The 18,765-nt window shown below is 45.6% G+C and overlaps 1 protein-coding gene across 3 annotated transcripts in view; it reads left to right on the top strand.

Moving 5' to 3' along the window:
- CDRT4 (CMT1A duplicated region transcript 4) overlaps positions 1 to 18,765 on the top strand; it is a 90,893-nt gene that overhangs the window by 61,052 nt on the left and 11,076 nt on the right. The window contains exon 3 of one of the 3 annotated variants that reach the window (XR_010919659.1): positions 8,342 to 8,684. The exons of the other annotated variants lie outside the window; for them this stretch is intronic. The gene's annotated coding sequence lies outside the window, so the exon portion shown is untranslated. Of the gene's footprint in view, positions 1 to 8,341; positions 8,685 to 18,765 lie in introns of those variants that run through there. 3 annotated transcript variants of the gene reach the window in all.

The following is an 18,765-nucleotide window of genomic DNA, read 5'->3' as shown; positions in this document are numbered from 1 at the left end:
TGTGACTCTCAATATCTTCTCTGGGAAGCTGGGTTCTTTCATTAGCCATTTTCATCTGTCTTCCTTTCCCAGTAAAATGGATTTCTCGTAAGCGTGCTGCAAGGTAGAGATTCGCAAAGAGCCAAAGAAGCACTGTCCTTCTGGAGATTGCTGATTTCTTTCTTTCACTATCAGTGAAAAAGTCCCTCCTGCCCCCCAGTTAGGAAGTTTGGTTACTCCCAAGAGCAAAGCTAATTAACTTCCCTATCGTTTATTAAATTCCACATAGCCATCCGGATTAGAGGACAAAAGGATAGCCTGAATCTGGGTATTTTGGGCCCTGATTCAGCAAAGCATTCAAGCCTGTGCTTAAAGTTAAACATGTGCTTCAGTGATCTCCTGGGTGTGTGCTTAAAGTTCCATTTGTGCTTAAATGCTGTGCAGAATAAGGATGGAATTACCCACAGGCTTAAAGGCTCGATCGTGGTCCGTTGAATTCGATGGAAGTTTCACCACGGTCAAGTCCTAAAGTGCTCTGCTGAATTTGTCTGCCATGATCAAAGCTTTGAAATAGCGATTGGCTTGATGCACAAAGCTGGGTCCTGTATTCAGATTTACCCAAAGCTGTTGGTCCTACCCAGTCTCTAAGTAGGAAGAAAGAGCTTCAGAGCTTGTGGCATCTAAGGAAATATTGGATCCATTTTGCAATATGCGGTTTCTGTATTAATTTATGGTAGAGCCAACAATGTTTTTGTGGCTTTTGGTGCTCAGTGAGTCAACTGAGGTCAAGAAAAGCACTGGGTATATGAGAAGAGGCACAGTTGAGTCTTCAGTGTCATCTCCTGGAGTAATAAAAAAATCTTCCTTAGCCCTGTCTTCATACAGACAGGCACATTGGTCCTTTGATAAGAGCAGGCCCAGAGCTGGGGAGAATTAACTACTTTGGGGCAAAATTATTGTCTGACCAAGCATCATCTTGGAGAGCAATTATTAAGGGGACCAAACAGTAGTTAGTTTTCATGGTCTGGCTCTTCCCCCATGAGCACAAGCTGTTCATGCCCAAACACATCAAAACCCAACTCCTAAGTCTGGGATACAAAGGAAGGATTTAGCTATGGACCAGCTGTTAAAACATACGAGTGGAGAGTCCTTTTTGGATGCACTCCTCTCCTGTTATTGGGGCCTGTGCTTTCTGCATAGCACTTCAAAAAGTGCTGCTTCCATATGCTCTGTTTAGGCCAGGGAGCCTCAAAAGACAAGGAAAATAAGGTCATCAGGCCTTAACTGGCCACCTCCGCACTGGGCTCCTGAAAAAAATGACATCAGCCTAACTCAACAACCACAGTTACCGTAGGGCTTCTTTATCTTAGGCGTATTAAAAAAAAATCATTGATCCTCTTGTACAGACCAGCTCCTGACTGGAGTGATGGCACGGCATGGAGATGCATGGCGAGAGAAGGGAGAGGGCTGGAGAGGTATAGATGGTAAAATGGAAATAAACACAAGAATTCCTTGCAGCTAAAACCACTTAAAAAGCCCCTGGAGTAAATAAATGCAACAATCCATCTGGATAAAATGAATGGAATCTTACAGCCTAAAGGAGATGTCTCAGCACTGAAATGCGTGAAACACAGGCAGCACAGATCCCTTCTCGCGCTATATTTGGGGTTGTGCCCATGTACAAGTTCCCTTTGTGCCCTTCCTGTCATTTTCTATTCTTGTTTGTCAATTAAGAGCGACATACCTGAGAGAGCTCCTCGTCTGGCTGTACTAGGTTTCCCATGGGTGGGACCAGGGGAATGTTCTTTTCCCCTTGGGAAGATTAATTGTACGAAGTCGACATTTCTATTCTCGAGGCTAATTCATCTGGATGCTGAACATTCCTGCTTTGCATGTTTAGCATGGCAGGCCTGTGTCATGGCCTTCCAGTATCTTCAGACTAAAAACAGACACAAACTCAACCCTACGACTCATATTGCATACGACAGGCCAGATCTATTGTCTTATGCCGGAGCGCATGCATAGATTTTAAAAAGTGCACCTGAAGGGAGCACGAGGAATGTGACAGTGACATATGGTGGACTTTCCCAAGGTGCATATTAAAGGTGACCAGAAGGGCGGCTAAGGAACGATGTAACCACTAACCAATGGGTCATTTCAGTGAGGTGGCAGAAAACGCCATTGCTAACTATGGGACAGCTTCCGATATCTTTATGCATATGGGATGAAATCCTGGATCCAGTGAAGTCAATGGCAAAACTCCAATTAACATCAGTGGTGCCAGGATTTCACCTAGTCTGTAAAAAGTCCCGTTGATTTCAGTAAGAGTTCTCAGAGAGTTAGGGGCCCTCTGAAATTACTTTGACAGCCACCAGTCAGGGTGGAGGCTAGAATAATCCAGGCTTTTTTGGATATTAGATGATGATAGCAGAGCCAAGGGTGAAAACTAGAATAGTGATTTCCATAAGCAAGGTGCCTCCCAGGGCTTGTCTACACTGGAACATCCTGGAAAAATAATCTGAATTAACTAGAGGTGTGAATTTGAAGTGGATTAGTTAAACTTCCTGAAATTCCTGAGTAGACGCTATTATTTAGAATTAACGTGATTTTAATTTGATTTGATTTTAAATCATTTTGGAACAGAATCAAGCTCTATCAAATTAAGGGCACTTTAATTCCAAATGAAGGTGTTCAAACAGGGGTTGAAGAAAGTAGGTGATGCTGCCTCAGTGAAACAGAAATTGACGTGTTTGATGGTACGACACCTGCCTCCCGAGATTCTTGGTGCCTCGTTCCAATATCTCACCAGAAGGACATCATCACAGCTCTTTCTCCATTACCGCACTGCCACGTCAGAACATGGAAAACCCCTTTCAAGGTCCAGTGCTGAATGAGTGGGTGGGTGTGATACCCACACCACTGTGGTGCAGTGGTTTGTCCCCTTGTAGTGGGAGGTGGGGACACCTGTAGCACTTGAGGCTGTAACAGCCTCGGCTAATAGAAGTGAGGCATTTAGCTCATGCAGTAGTGGCTCAGATCCAGAGATGTGAGGTTTATCCCTCCTTCTGATGATCCACCCAAGATGTAACAGCTATGGTATTGCTAGTAGTCTCCCGGGCACAGCTGTATTTCGAAAAGCAGCTCTGTTCTAGCAGGTAATGAAAGCAAGCAAAACAATTCACTAGCAAGAGGGAGTTGTTGTATTCGTTGTGACCTAATCAGAAAAAAACAGATGGTGCAAATTTCACTTCCTGTGCAAAACTATTTCTGGCACTCAAATGTCAGTAAGAAGTGTACATCTACCTTGCCCAGTGGCCTGTGTGAGCCGCTGTAAAATTCCTTCGCACCGGGAAAGCAGAATCAGAATACAAATGGCCACTGCCTCTCAGAGGAGAATGAGAGAATCACAGAAATGTGGGGCTGGAGGGGACCTCAGGCAGTCATCTTGTCCATCCCTCTGTGCTGAGGCAGGATTGCGTCTTTTCAGAATGCCTTCCAGGGCTGTCTGGTGGATGGGGGAGGGCACAAACTGCCACCCCTTTGTGAGGGGTTCAGCACCCTCCCCGCTGCTTGACTAGCCGGCTCTGCCTATTCTCCATCTCTTGCACCGCAGGGATAACCTGAGTGCTGCCCCTGTTGTACTCTGAGTGCAGGGTCTGCAGCTCTGCTTGGCCCTTGGGCTCTACCTCCCTTGCCCCCATGCCCCATAGCACACCAGAGTAAGGACTTGTCAGAATCTATCCCTAAGCAAAGTGCCAGAACCGAACATGGCATGTACTCAGCATGGCTCTGGGAGCAGCTGCACATCTTGCCCCAGTGCTGTCCCGGCTTTCTCGCTGCTCAGGCAGCATTCAGTGCCATCTTCTGATTGGCCAGCAACAATTCCATAACAGCCCCCACCCACCAGCTACTGTATCACTGACCCCAGTGTGTCGCGGTGGGGTTTGTTTAAAGGACACCCCCCCACACACACACACACATACAATCTGGCAGCCCATCCTGACACTGAGACATTATCTCCCAGTCAAGAAATCCCCTCTCTCTGTACACTGGCTACAATGTGCTGGACTATCAGAGACTGGAGGGCAAAGCAGGAGAGAAGAGTTTCCTCGCACTGGATGGCAGGCTCTCCAAATCAAGATTCCCAGCCAGAATAAGAGGCTTGGCAACTAGATTCCCTTTAGGTGGAGGACTGAGGCCAAGTTAAGGACAATCACCCACACTGTTGCGGTCTGCACTGCTAGTCTAACCAGGCCCAGTCACTAATTAGCCCTGCAATCACATCCATGCTTCATTTTCTCTCCTTTCCTCCCCCCGCTCCCCCGCCCCAGTATTAAAGAAGGAGGCTGTCTAATCAATCTATAAACACCCAGTGTGCACATGGCATGGTGTAGCTGTCAAGTTTGAGTCAGACCAAACTTGCAAGGGAGAAGATGGGCGTGTGGCGTATACACTCCTGCCCCAATCTTAGCAGCTTTGCATGCGAAACAAGAAAAGGTGAAAGGGCCGAAAAGGGGAACGTCAGACAAAATGAAGGTTGGAAAGGATTTCTCCAGCTGCTAACTAGGCGACAGCAATGTCTGAATTATCACTCAACTCATTCAGCACGTGTCTAGATTTGAGCCCCTCTAAGCAAGTTCTTTTTGAATGAATTCAGCCAGAACAGGAAGTTTAGATAGTGTTATCAAACTCAGTTTGGGCCCAAGCCACCACATATTTATTAATGCTGGGAATTCTACATCATCCTGTCTGAAACTCATTCACTGATTGCTACTAACTCCCATGCTTTTTTTTTTACTAGTGCATGGGTGGGGCAGATTATAGTTTACCCTCATCTGAAAAGGAATTTGCCATTTCCTTGAATAACCCGCTTACTTGGGTGGGTGATTGTGCTGTGATTATTGGCTTCCAGAGCCATCAAACCAGAAAGAGAGAGAGAGAGAGAGAGAGAGTGAAACTCCAGTCCAAAACATCCTCTTAGTTCTTGTGGGTAGCTTAGGCAGGAAGGAAAAACAGTAGTATTTGTTTATCTGGTTTTCTCCTTGATGGATAACACATTTACACAAAACCTCAGCATATCAGAAATACCGCCAATACTAAAAACAGGGTTGTTGTTCCATTATAGAATGAAAATAAATACAATGCCAAAGACATCAGAGTCGTTTTGTAAGCAGCAGTTTTGCTTCTGAAGCAAACATGATTTAAACATTTATCAGCACTCAGTAAAATTATTTCACAAGGGCAATCTAATTATTTGATTCACACTAGGTCACTTAAAATGACCTTCCGTAGGTGTGTCCTTCTCTAGGCTTATTTATCAACTCCTATTCCTCATTAGAGTGGCTGGAAAATAGAATTTTCATTCACAAGAAATTCTGACATTTTGGGGGTAAATTAGAACAGAAAGCCAAAATTTTGACGTTTCCCATGAAATGAAAATTCCCCAAAATTTTGACTCGGGACCACTGAAACGTTTCATTGTGATAATGTTGAATCATTGGTTTCCATAAGATAAAAATATTTCACTTGAGTAATGTCTAAACATTATAATATTATATGAAATAATGAATATAATATATAGACTATTAAATATAATAACTGATGTTTTATATAATATAAAAGTCTAAAAAAGGTGAAGTTAAATGAAGAAGTGAATGAATGAAATATTTTGTCATTATTGAAACAATATGAGAAAGTCAAAACATTTGTTTAGATTTTTTTCCATCCAAAGCGTTACTGAAATTGACACATTCCTGTGAAACATTTCAATTATAATGAAACCGCATTTTCCAATAGAAAACTGTTCCACTGAAAATTTTTCATCCAGCTCTACTCTTCAGACAGAGGATTGTCTGTCTGTTTTCTCCTAATGGTGGCATAAGCGGTACGTTTTAGCGGAGAGTGAACTAGACTGTCTCAAAATGGTCCTACCTATATGGGCATGTTAAGAATTTAGGACTATGTGTTGAGGTTTTCAAAGCCATCTGGGACATTTAGACACATCTAGTTAATATTAATGGAAGCGTTGTGTCCAAATCTCCATGACTGCTTTGTAAATCTCAGCCGTAGAATCTAGTTCTCTCCCTTACACCAGATTTACACTGCATTTGGGGGTTATTCCAGATTTACACAGTGATTCCTGATTTATTACAGTGTAACTGGGAGGAGAATCACCCCCTTTATCCTTTCTGCACTACCTGGGACCCAAGACCATTATTCTTTCTTTGAGTGCAACCATTCGTTCTACTGCCTGAAAGACAAGGAAACTCCATGAATTTCAACCGGTGAGGTCACAGGGATGCCATTTCAGTGGGCAGGGGGAAACTTTCAACAGGGGTCCAGGAGACACTGGGATTATTCTGAAGGATAAAATGTAAAAATCAGTATATTTCAGGAGCATTTATTTTGATTATTTCCTATATTTTGAATAACATATCATATGGGTTTACTACAACAAAATTACCAACCCAGGACAAACACAGGCAAGTTTTAAAGCTAATGAGTCTTTGCCGGTGGAGTGCAGATCCAGTACCAAATAAAACCTAATTTTCAATCTTATAAAACAACAAATGTCTGAACTTCCAGGACACGAATACAGTACAATATTACAACTCCCATCCCTTGATGTATCAGTCTTTTAGCTTTTGCACAGACAGCAATGCAGATGCACAGCGTGATGCATTGCTGCTATTTTTAATAGAGAAAAATCAAATTGTTTACTTTGACAGAATAAAATCTATTTACCCCTGCATGTGTAATCCCCGATTATCAAGCCTGAACGGCATTTATTGCAGTCTGTGTTGTGGGCTCTGGTTGTTTAATTCCAGCTGGTTTCATACCTTTCCTCAATCTAATTTAAAACATTAACTATGTACAATACAGTATCAACTTCTCTTCTGGAGTTATCCACACATCATCCTAGTGGGGACAATAGGAGGAAAGGGACTGCAGGGTTCTGAACCCTAGGGAAAAGGCCATAAAAAACAGTGAGAAAATGGGGTGCTCACTGGGACCCTGCTGGCCACCCGTGGGAGGCAAAGAGAGGGTTACTCCCCCTGTCTCTCTTTCCCCACACGATAGTCTGTCCCCTTTCAGAATCATTGATTTCAGTGAGAGTTTTGCCCTAGTATCAACTAGATCAGAACTGAGTAAAGATTACAAGAGTTGGCTCTAAAATAATAGCAGGGCCAAAAAGGTGTGCAAGTGAAAAAGGTACAACTGAGAGCAGGATCTGGTCCTCTGACATGACTGGAACCTGAGCATCAGAAACGATCGAACAACGAATGCATTTGGAAAACCACAGGGCCAGATCCTCAGCTGGTGTAAATTGGCGTCACAGTAATGAACTAGCAAAGCTGATTTACACCAGTTGTGGATCTGGCCCCAACTAGTTTAACCATGTCGAATTTTTTACAAATTGCAGGTGGTTTACATGCAAGCTTTTGCTTTGATCAGTGAGGTGCACACAGATTTCTCCTTTCTGGTTAAATATTTGACATAACCAAAAATCAAACGGACCCAGTCCCGTTCCCCCACCATCCATTGTTTGAAATAACTCAAGAAAGAACTCTTCTGTCAGGGACTGCAGATTTCACAGACATCACACCCATGAGCCTTTCCAGAGGAAAGACGCTGTTCATTTAATTGGAGAGATAGGAACAAATTCTACATCTCAGCTGCTTATGTGTACATATCAGGTAATTCCCACTGAACTCAGAGGGAATTACTCTGGATTTAAGTTAGTGTGACTGGGAGCAGAATTTGCCTATTATGCCTAGTTCCTTGCAGATGTCCAGTAAGTAGAATAAATATGGATCCAAACCTGGCCAAACATTTTACTTTTGATCTTAGATTTGATCAAACTTTGTTTTTAGCAATCCTTAATCAGCCTGGAATTTGGGGCAGTTCTCTGGCTTGTGTTATACAGAAGGTCAGACTAGCTGATGACAACAGTCCCTTCTGGCCTTGGAATCTATGAACCTGATGGTGATTATTTACATGTACAAAGCGTGAACCAGATCCTCAGCTAGTGTAAATGGGCATTGCTCCATTAGAGTGACTCCAATTTCTAGTAGTTGAGGGCCTGGACTATATTTCCAGGTCACTTGTTATGGAAATCAGACTGTTCGAGGAGCCACTAAAGATGCTGGCAGATGGAAACCAAATAGTAAACATGTCTAGGGGAGGCCTGTAGCAGGGGGATGTGGTTTTCTTTTCCTCTTTGTGGGAGCAGGGAAACGTGTTTTCTATTTATCCTGGTGTTTACCACAGAAATGGTATTTGTACTGTGTGTATGTCACAGACAGGCCTGAGCCGTTGTGTTCAGATCTACATCTAGATCTAGACTTTCTCTGCATTTCAGCAAGACCCACCGGGGGATTTAGAGCTGGGCCCTACTCCGTATTGGATTTGGGAGAAAGCATGTCAGACCAATACGTTTCTAACACGCAGAAGTGGGCCGGCGTCACGATCACGGCAATGTGGGGAGATTCCTATGGCAGGTGCTGTGTGGCTTTGACACGCAGCCTGCAGCCGGAGATGAAGATTGTGGCATTGCCATGGTTGCTATTCCTAGAGGAGGAAGAATTGCAGCAAAGGCTAGGAAAGTGCCTTCAGGAGAGCTGGGGGATGCACACCTCTCATGGTCGCTGTTATCCCCGGCCTGGCTCCCTCCCGCCCCAGTGGCTCTCAGTATCCTCCTTCAGATGCAGTATTCCTGATTTGTGGAGCCATCACATCATCCTGGGGGCTCAGCCTGATGGGGGCTTTTTGCCGCCCGTGCCTGTGATCCACCTCCGGCTCATGGGGTCGGCGCAATGGCAGCTGCGTGCCCCACTCCTGCTGGCCGCCGCCACCGCGCCATGCTGGGTATGCTGCGGAGTGAGAGACGCCGTGACTCGTTGGCAAACTCACTCCGCAGCTCACGTAGTGCAGCGAGGTGGTGATGGCTGGAGCAGCGGGGCACAGGGCTGCCGCCCCGCTGACCATCTGGCGGGAGGAGGTGATCAGACATGACTTGACCTGAGCCTGATGTCTGTAGTTGGGTCCCATTGGGTATGGGCCAGGTTGCAAGGATCTACTTCAGGTGACTTCTTTTATTACTGTGCATCTTCTCCCAGCCTTTGTAGCTACATTTTCAGGGGAATCTTATAAAGCCTTCAAGAGTCTTTTTGGAGCAGGTTCCTATGTTCTCCCTTTAATAGGAGTGAGGTCTTTGGGGGATTTTCCATGGCCCTCAACCCCAGCATCAGTCTTGCGCTCAGGCTCCAGAATGCAGAAGTCTTAGAACCTGGGATATTTGTCTTTCCCAAGCCCATTGGGATGGACTCTGACTCATTTACACGGGTGTAAATCTGGAGTATCTTAATTTATGATAAGAATCTGACTCTGTGCGTATATTGCTGGAAATATCAAAAGGGCCAAAAAAGCCCTGGCAAAATGCTTCGGTTAGAGCAATTGATAGGATCCCAGCACCAAAAGGTAAAGGAGAGGAGTTAACCAAACCACAGGCTGAGGTCCATGTTCCAGTCAGGGGATGAGCCAAGATTTGCTCGGTTCTAACTTGGTCTAGTTAGCCTTTAAATCTCTCGAGTTATGGGGCTTCCATCACCCACAAGACTCATGCTGACCAGCCAGGAGCAGATTGTGATGGAGAAACCCTCGCTCAGAATTTCCTTCCTCTTTCGTACTTCTCAACCTGAGCTCGGCATTTATGAAGCTTTTGGGCTGTGGGAATGGAGTGAACTTTTGACTCTTTCTGACTAACACTTCAGCCATTCTCCCTCCCAGCCTGCCCTGCCAGCTTGGTTTTGTCTTTTCCTTCACTTTCATGATCTCATCTGATAATAAGTACGATCCTTAGCACAAGCGAGACACTGGCATGATGATTGCAGCGCGTTCTAACCACCAGCCTTCTAGCCCATGCCTTGTTGGTTACACAATCACTAGCAGCTGCCTAGAGCAGTGTCAGGGCTTCCATAGAAACACACGGGCCTACTCCCTCACCTCAGCAGAAACTCGCTGCTTCCAGGGGATCCACGAAAGCATAGGGCCATCTGGATGTGCTTCTGCACTTGTTCCTCCTGCTTTCCTCACCCCCCGGCCCAGCTTCCTGGCAGTATGGCTCCTGGAGAGACACTCCCAGTGACCTCTGCTCCTGATTCCTTTATATTGGGGAAGGCGCTGCACCATGGAGAAGGGAAGGCTGGCAAGTGAGGTGAGCTGTTGAGGGTCTCAGGTGGCTGTGGGGAAGGGACAGTGCTGCAGACTGTGCTTAGTACTCAGATTTTTAGCCCCTTGGGGCGGGGCCTGTCTTTTCGTTCTGTGTTTGTACAGCACCTTGTGCAGTCGGGTCCTGGTTCACGACTGGGCTCCCAGGTAGAGCAGCTCGGGAAGTGGTTCTCCCATTTTAGGAGAATTTCTTAGATGTTTGAAAGTTTTCCCTGTCTTGAAACAGGGCAAAATGTCAAAAGCAAATTTTCACAAACCGATCATCCGAAAAAGAATTTGGATTGAGTCCACCGAAACATTTCATTTCACCTGCAACTTTAAAAAAAAAAATGTTTGGGTTTTTTTGGTGTTTGTTAGCATAAATTAACTAAAATGTAACAAAGAAAAATCATCTAAGTGGAAAAATGAAATTTTTCATTTTTAAAATATGGGGATGGGACGTTCTGAGAATTTAAAACCTTCTTCTCATTTTTCCCCCCAAATTGGGACATTTTTCAAAGCTGAGTCTTTCCTAGGAAGTTTCACTTTTAAAGAATCGGCGTTTTCCAGTGGAAAAAAAAATACTTTGTTGGAAAAATCCCAACCAATTGTACTCCTAGATGCTATAAATAAACAAATAAACAAACAATAAATAACAACAAAAACAACTCTGGGCACCCACCCAGCCCACAGCCCTTCCTCTTTCTGTATCCTCCAGCCTGAAATAAAAAGTTCCCATGAATGTGCTTTTCTGAACTCATGGGAAGGAGAACCAAAGCTGCACTTGTCTCCCTTGTGGAGAAGGGGGGGATGACATAGCCTGTAGACATCAAAACGGAAAATTCTTAGGTAATTATCCAGCCTTGTTAAAAGACCTTAGCCAAGGGATTTCCCTGGGAGGGTATTCCACAACCTCATTCAGGTTCTTCATGATATTCAGCCCAAATTTTCTTGGCCTCATTTCTTCCAAAGTTTCACAAGATTGTTGATTATTCCTGAAACAATTCTGCTCCTTCCTTGGGGTTTACCCTCATTCCTAGTACCGGGCATTACAGTAGGATCATTTCCATACAGAATATGCCCAAGCACCCATCTATGTGTTGTGGTAGGTGGGGACCTCAGTGGTTGGACTTTCTGTTCACATTCTGCTGTCACTGAGCACTAGGGAACAGCTGACACCAGTAGAACTGAAACAAACGTATGGTGCCAAAAGTGGAGGAAACCCACACTGCTAAGCTGATGGTTTACACAGCCCTGTTTGGATATTCCAGTGCTTAAATCTCTGGACTAAGACTGGGGAAAGCTGGGCTCAATTGCTGGCTCTGCTACAGGCTTCAGATGTGACCTTAGGTCCTCCTAAGAGGCCTTTACTGTCTGTGCTTTAGTTACCGGTCTGTACAATGGGCATCATACTACTTCCTGTCTGACTTGTCCATGAGAATGTGAGCTCGTTGGAAGTAAGGAATGTCTCTCACTATGTTCACAGTTAGGCTCTCCTTCGATCTTGCTTGTGTCACGGCTGCAGCCTCTTAGAATTGCACAGCCATCTGTTTGAGGTTTGCCGATAGCATTCATTCCCATGTACGAGCAGGAGCTTCAGTGAGGATAAAACACACCCCTATATTTAACCAGGAAAAACTCAGTTCTCAGCCTGGCCTTTGTGGGCCCGATTCTCCTGGCACTTACTTTAAAGATTCTTTATTTTGCAAGGGGTAGAAAACACTGTATTAAAATGAAAACATTTTCAATGAAAAATGGACTTAACTTCAAGGACAAATGGGCTGACTTCTGAGCAAAATTACGTTCACAACAAAAAGGAACAGGGATTATTTTATTTTGCTTTGTGTTCGTGATTTGGTTGCGGTAGCACCTAAGGCCCAGTCAGAGATCTGTGCCCGACTGTGCTAGGTGCTGTACAAACATGTCATAAAAAGATGATGATCCCTGACCCAAAGGGCTTACAATGATTTGGTAACTTCTAACAGCCACAACTGCCATTTTCATCAAAAGGCAAAATTTGAGGCTGGGGACTGGGGAAATGAAATTTTGTGGAAAATGTTGAGCAAACTCTTGTGAACATGGTTGTGCAGCTTTTTGAGGAGCCCCTGGCATTTAGGAGGTTGTGGATAAAAGGGCATGAGACGTCATCGTCATGGCTGTGGTCATGATGAATGGACCTCTTGTGGCTTTTTCTACTCCATAAATACTTGGCTGCCAAGTTTACCAATTGTTGATAATGGCAGTGCCACCATAGCTGGTACAGAACCCACAAATGTGCAAGTCAAGGCACTGGGCCTGCTGTGGCATTCCTGTGGTATTTCGTCTGAGACATCATAAGAAAGCACAATCCCTAAGGGGTCCTGGAGGCACCAAAGAATGATGTTTACAGTCGGGTTTCCTTCAAGCCTACCACAAGAATGCGCCTTCTCTGAGTGTCACAGTACGTTGGCGGGAAGAAGACAGGCTGGTTGCAGAGGCATTGGTGCCTGGACAGGAATGCCATTACGTCCCCAATCTTGCAAAGACTTAAGCATGTACGTCTTTTTGCCTGTGACTTCAGTGAGAATACTCATGTAGATTAAGTTATGTCTACTTAAGCTTTTCCATAATTGAGGCTTAAACCAAGACTTACCCATAAGATGTGGGAGATTTGCAAGAGGTACCTGAAATGCCAGGCCACAGAGAATCGGACCCATGATCTCACAAGTTTGCCTTCACCACCAAAGTAGATCTATGAAAAGATATGAGAGACATTGGCTGTTCATTTCGGAACGAACAGGGTTAATCACAGTCTGAATCAGAGCGATATTACAGAGGCTTGAAAATCTGGGATTTATTAAAGATAATCAAACTGGGAATTTGGAGAAGAACCACGTCCAGCCAGTATGAGAGTTTTCTCAGAGCTTTAGAGCCCAACTTCTTCAAATTGAGCTCCGATCTGAAGTGGCAATGCCAGAATTTCTAGCCGGGGCCTCAGGGAAATGAGAGATGAACAGGCTGAGCTTTTTCAACCATCATGCTCGCCTAGCATGTAATTTTTAATGCCTTGTTGTGTTTTCCCTGCTTGTTCCCCAGCCTCACAAAGCACCCATTGTTCAGGCTGAAGCAGCACTTCCTCTTTCAGATTGATTGGAAATTCTGCAGTCGCTTATTTTTCATGGTCTCACTGCCTGATGGATGGGGAGGTTAGTGGCTCTGTAACGCAGCAGAACACCCTCTAGGCATATAAACTGCAGTAAAGTGCCAACAGTCAAAAGCCAAGAAAGACTTTTCCTGAGCTCTGGGGCGCCTTGATCTGAGGAAAGAAAGAGCTTTCCACCTCTCAGGTGATCATTTCCCTCCATTGTGCTGCTTGGACTGTCTTCTTCCGACATACTCTGCTGTTAGCTTTTCATAGTTCTTGTTTGGGGTACACCCCTCAAGTACCCAAGAGACAGCATGGCCTGGTGGTCAGAATCTAGGATTAGACTAGGTATCTCGGGTCTGAGTTTTCTTGGTCCTGCCTCAATGCATGGGAATGGACTAGATGGCCCCTCAGGCTCTCTCTCAGCCCTTCATTTCTATGATTCTAGGAAACCCCAGTTCCCCTCCCAGCTCTGACAGTGACTCCTTGTTTGATCTTGGGCTAGTCACTTTACCCTGTGACTTACTTCTGTGACTCAGTTTGCCCATCTGTAAAAATGAGAATTAGAAAATCCATGTGGGTCTGTGACTGGCTTAATTAGTATCTGTAAATTGCTTCCAGGCCCTTGGATGGAAGGTGCTGTAGAAGTGCTAGGTATTATCTTGTGTTTTACAGAGACGCAGCATCACAGCTAGTCTGGAGAGCATTAGTCTGCTAATTCCTTCCGCCTTCTACGAGGCTTAACCTAGAAAGTGAAATGTCAGGTCATCGTGTTGCCACTTGCCAATCACTCCAGCGTTATGTGATTCATTCAGCTACAAATACAATGCATTTCATTGTCCTTGGCATCTGTAGTCCCCATTTCTAGCATGCTAAAACAGAATTACAACATCTCACTGGCTCTAGGACCCTTGCTCTAAGAATGGTCTGTTTATTTTCAGTGTGTTTATTTTCAGTGTGTGCCCAGCATGGAAACAACGGAAGAGTCTAAATGGCCTATTGTACAAACACCCCAACCTGTCCTGCTGGTGATGCTTTTGCTCTTTTTGCAGTTGCTCATGGCTTTCTGATAAGTGGCTCTGCTTGCATGAAAGCAATGACCACTGTGGACAACAGCCGACACCAGTGTGTCCCCCTGATTCTTCCCCAGCGGGACTGACAGTGGTTTGATTGCCGGTATAGACAGAGCCAAACTGGTGAACGTGCACTGGATCTCTGTGTTGGGGTCTCCACCCCACACAAGGCCTGAAGGGTCCATTAGGCCAAGTAATCTGTAGACCGCACCTGGAGGAAAGCCGGGGAGGGCTGAGGCCTAGTTGGCTGATGAAGTCCAGCTGGGGGAGGAGCTGGGCAGGGTTTATAAAGCCAGGAAGCTGGCAGGGAGGGAAGCAGTCTGTAGTCACTCCCTGTGAGAAGGGAGGTGTGTTTGAGGAGACAGGGCTCAGAGGCCTGTAGCTGCTCCTTGGGAGGAAGGAATTTGGAGGAACCAGAAGCTGCAGGAAGGAGTCCGGGGAAGGAGCAACACAGGGAAAACACAGACTGAGGGTCCTTGGACAGCTGATCTGTCCACTGGGACGTGGCACCATCAGGGCAGTGCCGCTCCTGGTAGTGACCTGGCCAGTGACTGCGGTCCCTAGAGAGAGGGGCCAGAGGGTGAGACAGAGTCGAGGGGGGCCGACTGGCAGAGCTAACCCCCAGAACTGCCAGGAGATGGTGCTGCCCAAACTTCACAATCTCTGAGAGGCCTTAGGATTAGCCCCCCACTGCTATGTTACAGCCCGGGCGGGGAGGGACAGGAACTCAGCCAGGAACCGCTCCAGTGCACAGATCTCCCTGCACCCTTATCAGCCTGGCCCATTTGTCCTCTCCAGCCTCAGCCCTTCAGCCCTGGATCCAGGGACCACCTTCCCTTTGAGCAGGGGCTGGTTCCTGCGTGCAGCGCAGGCTGGCCTGAGCCCAGCCAGATGGGTCTATGGTTGTACATTTACTGTCAGAGAGAGCTGGCAGCAGGAAACCGTGTGGTGGTTATTTATCACCAGGGACAGGGCCGCCACACACAGCTCCGTTTTAAGGGGGCTGGCCCTAAGCCACTGGGATACCCTTGGGCTTTGTCCTCTCTGCGTCAGGGTCACAGGCAATGGATGGTTGTACATTTACTAGAGAGAAAAACCTGCAGTGGGGATACGCTCACCCTTTCCAGACTGCTGTGTCCTTTCCAGCGCTTGGATTTGTCGTGCATACCCCCCAGTTTCAGTCACTTAAAAACCACTGGCTTACAAAATCAGACCTAAAAAGACACAAGCGTCACAGCACACTACTACTGAAAAATGGCCGACTTTCTCATTTTTACCATATCATTTTAAAATAAATAATTGGAATATCAATATTATCCTGACATTTCGGTGTGTCGTATACAGAGCAATATAAACAAGTCACTGTGTGTATGAAATTTTAGATTGTACTGACTTCACTAACTGTTTGTGTAGCCTGTTGTAAAACTAGGCAAATATCTAGAGTTGATTGTATCCCTGGAAGATCTCTGCACACCCCCAGGGGTATGTGTACCCCCAGTTGAGAACCACTGCTCTTGTGTACTGTTTTGCACTTCCAGAGGAGCGATTGAACAAAAGGAAGAACAGATGGATTGCTTAGACGCACTCTAACGAGCATGAGCTAATAGGAGAGGTGTTCGATATGTAATAGAATAGAATGGAGATAGAAAGCATACATCAACATGCAACAGGAATGAGGGGGAAAAAAGGCCCTTTTTTATAAGGTAATGTGAGGCAGAGTGTGCATGGGACTTGGCAAAGGTCAGCAAATGAATCCGAGAGGTGCTGAGAAAGCAGGAATGCCTGGCTTCCAGTCCAGTTCTCAAACCACTAGACCACATTAGATGCAACATGACAAAACATTGAAGGGTAAGACTTCAAAAGAGCCTCCGGGACTGAGGAGCTTAAGTCCCCTCCCATTGCCTGTCAGTGAGACTTGGGTTCCTAAACATCTAGTTCCATTTAAGCTCCCAAATCACTTAGTTACTTTGGAAAATGTTACCAGCCAGCTTCCATGTTCTAGGGTATGGTTTACACTAGATGGTACATTAGAACAGACGGTGGCTGGGACAACTGGAGATTCCATAAACCACTGGGTCCTTTGTCCACCCCTGCTCAGCCCTGTGCACTGCCATGCAAGGGATCCTGGAGAATGGGGCTCTGCCCACACACATCTTCCAAGGTCAGGAGCATGACTGGCTCCTAAAGAACTATCTCCAGTGCATTCATTCTCTTCCCTGCTGAGGGTTTACATTAGCCATGGGGTTAGTGCTCAGCACCCACGCTCCACTGCATGAAACAAGTCTAGATTCCCAAGTCTGCTGTCGGCTGATCTTGCCAGAGTTCCAGAAGAAGATCAGGGCTTTGGAGCAATAATGGCTTTGCCAGGTTGGTGGGGGCGGCGATGAGGGAAGGGAAGGCAGCTAAAAGAGGCAGATGTAGGGTGACATGTGAACATCTTGGCCTTTGCATCCTACTTTGTCTGTCGCTTTGGAGCACAGGCCATTGTGTCTCCGGGAGCGAAAAAATCCACAGAAATTCCACAGGCCCTTCGCTGTCTCACTGGCCATCAATATGGTTTCTGTTTGTGGCTGTTATTTTGCATCTCTTTTACAGTGTGAGAAAAAAGACCCCTTTGTGTGAGAACTGAAAGAAATAATGCAATCCCACAGCCTGCCTGCAATCTTAATGTCAACTATTTGTCTCCTTGCGTTTTCAGATAAACAAGCTCTTTCCCCTGTGTTTCTGGCCACTCCCGGCCACACCCCAGTGTTTTTCTCTTTGCTCGGTCCTAGACGGCACTCCACTGGCTCATCAACAGTGGGGATGGGAAAGCTGTTGCTGGAAGAGCCCATGCTGTAGGACGGGCTGGTCAGGAGAAGTCTGTGATCTGCGATAGTGTCTGCACCGAAGCCCACTCAATCAGTGGAAGGGATGCTGTTGACCCCAGTGGGCTTTGGGGCAATCCCTTTGGGGTTATTTCATCCTGTTTTTCATCGGGGTGAAATCCTGGCTCTGTGGGAATCACTGGAAAAACCCCCATTGACTTCAATGTGGCCAGGATTTTGCCCTACTTTTTTCAGATGGAAAGATACAGGTCCAGCCAGGGAACAAGAAAGGCTTAGTAGCAAAAAGAGAAGAGTGAGAGAGAGGCTCACTGTGGAAGGACATGAACTGCTGTCACGACCTGTTTCTTGATTCAAGGGACTGACGCTCATTTTATATGCAGCTGGTCTGAAGCAACACAACTATAGTGAAGTCAAGGGAGCTACTCTAAATGATGCCAGCTGATGATGATGTCAAGTATCTTTGTGCCAGTCAGTGGGCATCTGATGGCAACTTTAGGGTGGGTGCTAGACAAAACTGGGTGGGGCAGATCTTCCGCTGGTTTCAGTCCAGGATAGGAAGTCAATGGAGTTCCCCTGATTTGCACCAGCTGCCAGTCTGCCCCTTCAATTGTAGCTCCTGTTTATACCTGCTCAGAACTTTCTGAAATATTCCATGCAGGATCTCGGCCCCCATTTCTTGTGTCTCTTTTTTTCTTTTAAAGCAAAGAAATTAACCCCTCCCCCTTCCCCAACTTAATACAGTGGCATGGCTGCAAAGCAAAAATAATGCATGTCATGAAATGCAAAATCAAGGTTTCGTGGCAGCTGTTCATCCGGGTGCATTGCGCACACCTGCGATTTTCACGTTCCTTATGCTCTTTAAATGTGTATCTTAATATATGAATGGGTCTATTGTAAAATCTGTCCCATCAAACACAGTGGATGCAATGCATCCACATTGCTGTTGCTATCAGAACCTTAACTTTCACGTCTTGATGTTTTCCAGTGTTAATTCTGCAAACCTAATCGTGCTCGGATGTGGGATATTTTGCTTTGATATTAGATAATTTCATAGAGTTTAAGGCCAGAAACCACCATCAGATTATCTAGTTGGTCTTGCTCACTCAAGTTGCTAGAACTAAAGAGGCATAGTTGTGGTAGGACTTCCATTCCATTCTATTCTATTCTATTCTATTCTATTCAGGCTTTTATTTGCCAGGCTGTTCTCTTCCTATATTCTTTCTCACTGTGAATTCAGATCCCAGGTTCAGCTTGGCCAGTCAGCATTTTCTTCCTCGCTAGGATCCCAGGGCACAGCTTCTCCTCTTCTAGCTCATCTCTCATCTACCCCCTACAGGATTGTGTGGTGATCACTTTCTCCTCTTGTAACACCTCTTCCCAATTCACACTCATGGGCAGCAGCTTGATTGTGAAGCAGTTTGTGGAGCATTTCAAGCACTAAAATTATATAAATGAATAAAGGGGCATTTGTTTCTCTTATCCCTTCGTCAGCTTTATTCAGTTTCCAGCAATTCTTTTAACAGTCGCTGCTATATCTGGGTTGGTACTGAGG

Source organism: Emydura macquarii, unplaced genomic scaffold (genome assembly GCF_026122565.2).
Source record: "Emydura macquarii macquarii isolate MOO-44397 ecotype Brisbane River unplaced genomic scaffold, CSIRO-AGI_Emac_v2 contig_1230, whole genome shotgun sequence".
In the NCBI taxonomy this organism is placed as follows: Eukaryota; Metazoa; Chordata; order Testudines; family Chelidae; genus Emydura; species Emydura macquarii.
The sequence above is the reverse complement of the archived record's forward strand: the minus strand, read 5'-3'. Positions and strand labels throughout refer to the sequence as shown.